General features: G+C 40.3%; 1 long non-coding RNA gene and 1 other non-coding gene across 2 annotated transcripts; both read left to right on the top strand.

The window, feature by feature from the left end:
• The first annotated feature begins 328 nt into the window (after positions 1 to 328).
• Positions 329 to 5,359, top strand: LOC125288379. The gene is made up of 3 exons (XR_007192481.1): positions 329 to 734; positions 1,337 to 1,390; positions 3,987 to 5,359. It is a non-coding gene; the product is annotated as an uncharacterized LOC125288379 (long non-coding RNA).
• Positions 432 to 622, top strand: LOC125289001. The gene has a single exon (XR_007192554.1). It is a non-coding gene; the product is annotated as a U2 spliceosomal RNA (small nuclear RNA).
• Positions 5,360 to 5,997: the final 638 nt, after the last annotated feature.

Here is a 5,997-nt window from a genome sequence, read left to right as displayed (position 1 = left end):
CATTGTATTTACGTTGCAGTACCACTTTCAGCCACTGGGTGGAGAGCCACATCATTAAAATTCCACTAAAACGCTAAACCTCAAATCCTGGCCATTTGTAGAAGCTCTTTGCATAGACGTTGTGTTTCACGGGCTTAAATTCATTGGCACTTCACGAAAATGTTCCTTCAAATCGTACCTGTAGTGTTGCTTAGTTATACTTAAATATGATTGGTTGAGAGGTTATGTCATGTGACGAATCATTCATATAGTGTCTGAAAATGCCGAAATATAAATGTGCAATGTGTGATTTTCAAACTCTACTACTACAGGAATGTGAGTACGTGTTCAGACATTATCACTCAGAAAGAAAACGTGTTGTTTGTTAGGAGCGCCCTAACCTTGAAGATTACGACGGAGAATCCAGTCCCTCTCGGAGCACTTGGTCCGGTATCGCTTCTCGGCCTTTTGGCTAAGATCAAGTGTAGTATCTGTTCTTATCAGTTTAATATCTGATACGTCCCCTACCCGGGGACCATATATTAAATTGATTTTTGGAACAGGGAGATGGAATAGGGGCTTGCTCCGTCCACTCCACGCATCGACCTGGTATTGCAGTACCTCCAGGAACGGTGCACTCCCCTCGGGGAAAAATGGCATGTGGAACATTAGCAATTAGCTTCGGCATTCAGTATGTTTTAAGCTGCACGATAACGGGGGCTATGGTTTTGGTGTGGATCACAGTTTCTGGAAACGTAAGTAGCTTGCGAAGTTTTATCGCTCTCCTTGAGCTATTTGCACGGTTAGCCGATATGTATCCTTAGCTGATGCCATGCATTAGCCTACTTTTGTAGTAGCTTAGAGTCTGTGCACCACTCTAGCGAGTGTATCTGGTGTGCTTCAGTACAGACGCGTTCAAGCTGCAAGCGGTGTTTAATGCAATTTTTTGCTGTTTGATGGGGGAAGGGGTTCAACCAAGTTGCCTTGCTGTGTAGACGCACTGGCGCAGCGGCACACATGTTGCTGCTATGTCAGACTTGGACACTACGTAGCGCAGCTGCAATCTTTATCATTCCGTTTCATGGTTTGTCGTTGACGCGTAGTCGATAACCGATTCCACAGTTGCTAACTTTGCAGCTAACTGTAACTTTAAGTGACGTTAGAAAATGCTCGTGTTAAGTTAACAAGCGTTTTTTGTCGCCTAGTTAATGTTAGTTTTGCAAGAGCTCCGATAACTTGGAATGGTATTATTGATTGGTTTGGTTGGTTGGTTTTGATCCTGCTCGTAATGTTTTAGTTTGTTCCGTCCTCAAGGCTCATGCAAAATGTGATGCATTTGACTTTGTTGTCGTTGTAGGTGTTGGATTAAAAGAACATCTAATCGCCATCTGTGAGCCTCGGCACGTAAACCGTAAGTGTCACATTCACATGTTGTTACATTCCTTGTGCTATGGGAGGGGATTTCCCACAGGCACCCAAGCCTATTTCACATTACACTGCATGATGCAGATGAAATAATACCAAGTAGGTATTCATTGTACAACCCCAAAAGAGAAAAAGTCGGACGTTGTGTAAAATGTGAATAAAAACAGAATGCAATAATCTGCAAATCTCTTAAACTCATGTTTAGCTGCAAAAAGGACACAGACAACATATGAAATGTTGAAAATGACACATTTGACTATTTCATGGAAAATATATGTTAATTTTGAATTTGATACCAGCAACATGGTTCAAAAAAAGTTTGGACAGAGGTAATAAAATTCTGGAAAAGTTGTGCAATGATAAACAAAACAAAAGGATGTTTCACAACTAATTAGGGTAACTGGCAACACGATTGGGTATAAAAAAGAGCATCCCAGAGAGGCAGGGTCTCTTAGAAGTAAAGATGTAGGGGTATTCATCACTCTGTGGAAACCTGTGTGCACAAATGATGAAACAATGTCATTTTAATGCTTAACATGAAATTGTGAAGTATTTGAGGAGTCATCATTTACAGGACATAATATTATTAAAACATCCAGAGAAATCTTTGCAAACAAGTAAAAGAGCTGAAAAACAAATTGGATGGCCGTGGTCTTTTGGACCTCAGATTGCACTGCATCAACACCAGACCTGTTTCCAGACCTGTCATTGTATGGGCTCAGGAAAACCTCTGATAACCATTGTCTATGTGCACAGTTTGATGCTCAATTCAAAAACTGCAGCCAAAATTGCATTGAGACATGATACAGAAAATACCACCATCTTATCTGTGCCAGAGCTTGTTTAAAATGGACTGAGGTAACATGGAAAAAGGTCCTGTGGTTAGACCAATGAAAATTTGGGCTAAAGAGGAGAGGGCCTATCCAAGTATCCAACCTATCCAACTTGTTTTAGTGCTCAGTTCGAAACCCAACCCAACAGCATGGGCATCTTGCACATTTGGCAAAACATAATAAATTCTGAATGATGTATACAGGTTTTGAGCAACATATACCGCCATCCAGGCAATGTCTTTTCCAGGGAAGACCTTGCATATTTCAGGAAAACAATGGCAAAATTAATCCTGCACATTAGGGGTGGGCGATATATATCGTCTGCGATAATATCGTGATTGCTGCTTTAACGATGTGCAAATTGACATTATCGAGTATTTAAATTACTTAGGGGGAAAACACATTTGAAATCACGCATTGAACCCCCATACATTCACTAAAGCCAGGAGGTGAATGTGAGAAAAGCCCATAGGGAGAAGCCCCTGGCTGCAGCAGAGCAAGTCACGTGATTGCTAGTGGTCCACGTTGTCACACGCAGCCGAATGTTTATTTTGTGCAGCTACTTCGTTCAAGTGGCATTGATGAGTTAAAGTAACGGTATTATATGTAAACATTAGGCTAGCCTTTGAGTATTTCAATAATCAGTTGTAAACAAAGAAATCTTCTTATGTTACCTTTTTGTAAATGGACTGAAGTTCGCTCTAAATATAAACTTTTATCGATTATGCTAACCGTTAGCATCTCTATGGGATTTCTCATATACTTTAGCCATAAGCTAATGCATTAGTTTCTATTCTGTAAGGTCTGCTTAATTTTACAGTGAAACCAGAGAATGTCTAATAAGGACATAGACGGGCTCTGGTGAAACCTAAGTAAAGGTTTGAAAGGAACTTCAGCTTCAGACTTTCTCTTGGGAAACTGTCAGGCCTATCTATCCTCTGTAATGTAGCTGGCTAGACCATGTCATTGCCACACATACAAGTGGGGGCAGAATTGGAAATGTGTCATAGAGTGACAATGCATAGGTTTGGTTAAAAAGTCATAGGTTAGGTTATTGGTTATTATTGTAATAATGCTATTCATAAATAATGAGCTGTAAAGTAACTCGGACTTTAAAAAAAAAAACAGTTTTTAAAGGATATTGACTAATTATCGTTATCGTCAAAATCACAAAAAATATCTAGATATTATTTTTTGTCCATATCGCCCACCCCTACTGCACATATTTAAATAATATTTCTCTACGGAGTCCAGGTGCTAAGATGGCCTGTCTGCAGTCCAGATTTATCAATTTGGGTGCATAATGGAATGAAAAACATGACTAAGAATACCCCATACTGTTGAGCAACTGAAATTGTATATCAGGCAGTAATGGGACAACATTTCATTCTCAAAACTCTAGCAACTGGTCTCCTCAGTTCCTAGACATTTACAGAATTTTGTTAAATGAAGAGGTGAAGCAGAACCGTGATACAAATGCCCCGTCCCAACTTTTTTTAAAACATGTTGCTGGCATCAAATTCAAAATGAACGTATATTTTCCAAGAAATAGTCCAATTTTCAACATTTGATATGTGGTCTATGTCCTTTTTGCTGCTAAAGATGGGTTTACGAGATTTGTATTTGCATTTTATACAATGTGCCACCTTTTTCTGATTTGGGGTTGTAGTTTCATCTGGCATCATGCAGTGTAATGTGAAATAGGCTTGAGTGTAGGCTGGGAAGGTCATTTGCATTTTTCTCTCACAGGCCAGCCACCCAGAGATGTCTACAAAGTGGAACTTGAAGCGTCTGTTGGCGTGCACGTGTGGTGCACCATCATCCGATCGGAGGTGCTGCTGTTTGCGGGTTTGAGTCCGGGCGTGTACAGGGCTGAGCCGCGCAGTTCAACACAACACAGGTTACATTCACCTGGTTTAGGTCCTGCTTGACATCAATGAAATCTTGCTTGTTCCATTAAAAACATGTCCGGGTGATAGGAATGGGCATGATTAATCGACGATCGATCATTGATCATTAAGAATTTTGTCGATCACGCTAATTTGTTATCGATTAAACTAATGCAGGTTGCGTTGCGTAGTGCGAGTCTTGAAGCATTGACATGAATTTCACTGTTGCAATTAAACATTTTACCACCCGAGGGCAATAATTGACGTCATAGCCTACCCAGTTACCTGTGAGTTTCCTTTTTGATTTCAATAACAAAGTATTCATGAAGAGGTCACGACGAAGTGTGGCGTCGGACCATTAGGATTTAAAAAACGACTTAGTTCACTGCAAACACTACGATGCCGTGTAGGCCTAGGCTATAAGTACACCACAGCCACGACTCAAATGATGTATCGGAAAGTCTATTTTCGTTTTACGTGTATGTTTCACTTAATTCATTTCTATACAAACCAAGGCACCGGATTCCTAAAGAAACGCAAGCACCCACCCCTTAAGTGTATCTAAATTCGATATGTACAAAAAAATGACACTACAGTGACTCGAAGAGCTGTAAACAGTGTTGTAAGCTGCGTGTACAAAACCGCTTGGATACCACTTAAAGTGCATTCGACCCTGGTTAATGTCGGTGGCGGCGCATCCTGCTCTCAGTCTCAACCTAGCATCAACTCGGCGTTATATTATCTTTTACTGTCTATGGCTGTGATGCACAACGAGCAGAGAAAATTACGAGGGTGTTAAGAACGCCGGCTCGCAGCTGCAGGTTCCGCTGCTCTAGAACACTCCTGCGCATGTCGGCTATCTTCAAGTTTAGCCTTACTGAACATCCAGTTTAACTGCCACAACGTGTTCTTCTTGTAATAAAGATCTTATCGAGGAAAAACACGCTGTATTTTTTTATTTTCATTGCATTATATCATTTTATTGCATTCATAATGAATGTTAATATAAAAACATTAATGATTAATCGATAGTCGATTGTTAATTCTCCCGACGCGACGATGGACTAAGAAAATTTAATCGAATGCCCATCCCTACTGGGTGAGATTAGATATGAAATTGGCCGCTTCAGAATTATCTACCCGATATCATTGGTACTGTTAGACAATGTCCTGAACAGTATTCTGGCACTTCTTTCACTATGTATTGATTAATAAAATGATTTGATAAAACTGCCAATGTTATATTTATTTTAACTATTTATAAACTGTCTACCTGTTACAGCGTGATTGCTGCATCAACGAGGTCCCATTTCCTAGCCTAATTAGACAAACACACACCCATACAGTTGTGGTCAGTTCAAGTATGTATTAGCTCTAGGGTGATGTGACGCATCACATATAGGGGTTAAGTCAAGTGAAGACCAGTATACACCTTTCTCACCTTTATGCGTACAGTTGAAAATGTGTTGCTGTATGTGTAAAAACTAATTAGTGAGAAGTGATTCCTAATTGGTAGTGGTAGCCAGACCTCTTTACTACACCATTGATGTCTTTGTGGGTCTGAAAGGGCCCTCTTTGATGTCCTCTTTCAGCCAGGAGAGGTGAGTCGATGGGACGCCATTAAGGTTCTCCTACAGACACATCCAACACTCCGCCTGCAAAATAAATAACACACAAAACATAACACTAGCTTGTTATTGTGTACAATATGTTGAAAATCGTGAACTAAATTGTTTGAGTTTACATTGTGGAATAATGTGGCCAATGGGATTATTAAAGCCCTGCCTGGCTGGATGAGCTCTAGCGATTGGGTTGGTTAGCAGGCTTGGGCTGCCGAAATAGCAAAAAAGTGCAATCGTAATATACTGTTT

This window comes from Alosa alosa, chromosome 23 (genome assembly GCF_017589495.1).
Source record: "Alosa alosa isolate M-15738 ecotype Scorff River chromosome 23, AALO_Geno_1.1, whole genome shotgun sequence".
In the NCBI taxonomy this organism is placed as follows: Eukaryota; Metazoa; Chordata; class Actinopteri; order Clupeiformes; family Clupeidae; genus Alosa; species Alosa alosa.
Note: the sequence above shows the minus strand (reverse complement) of the source record. Positions and strands in the feature narration are given on the sequence as shown.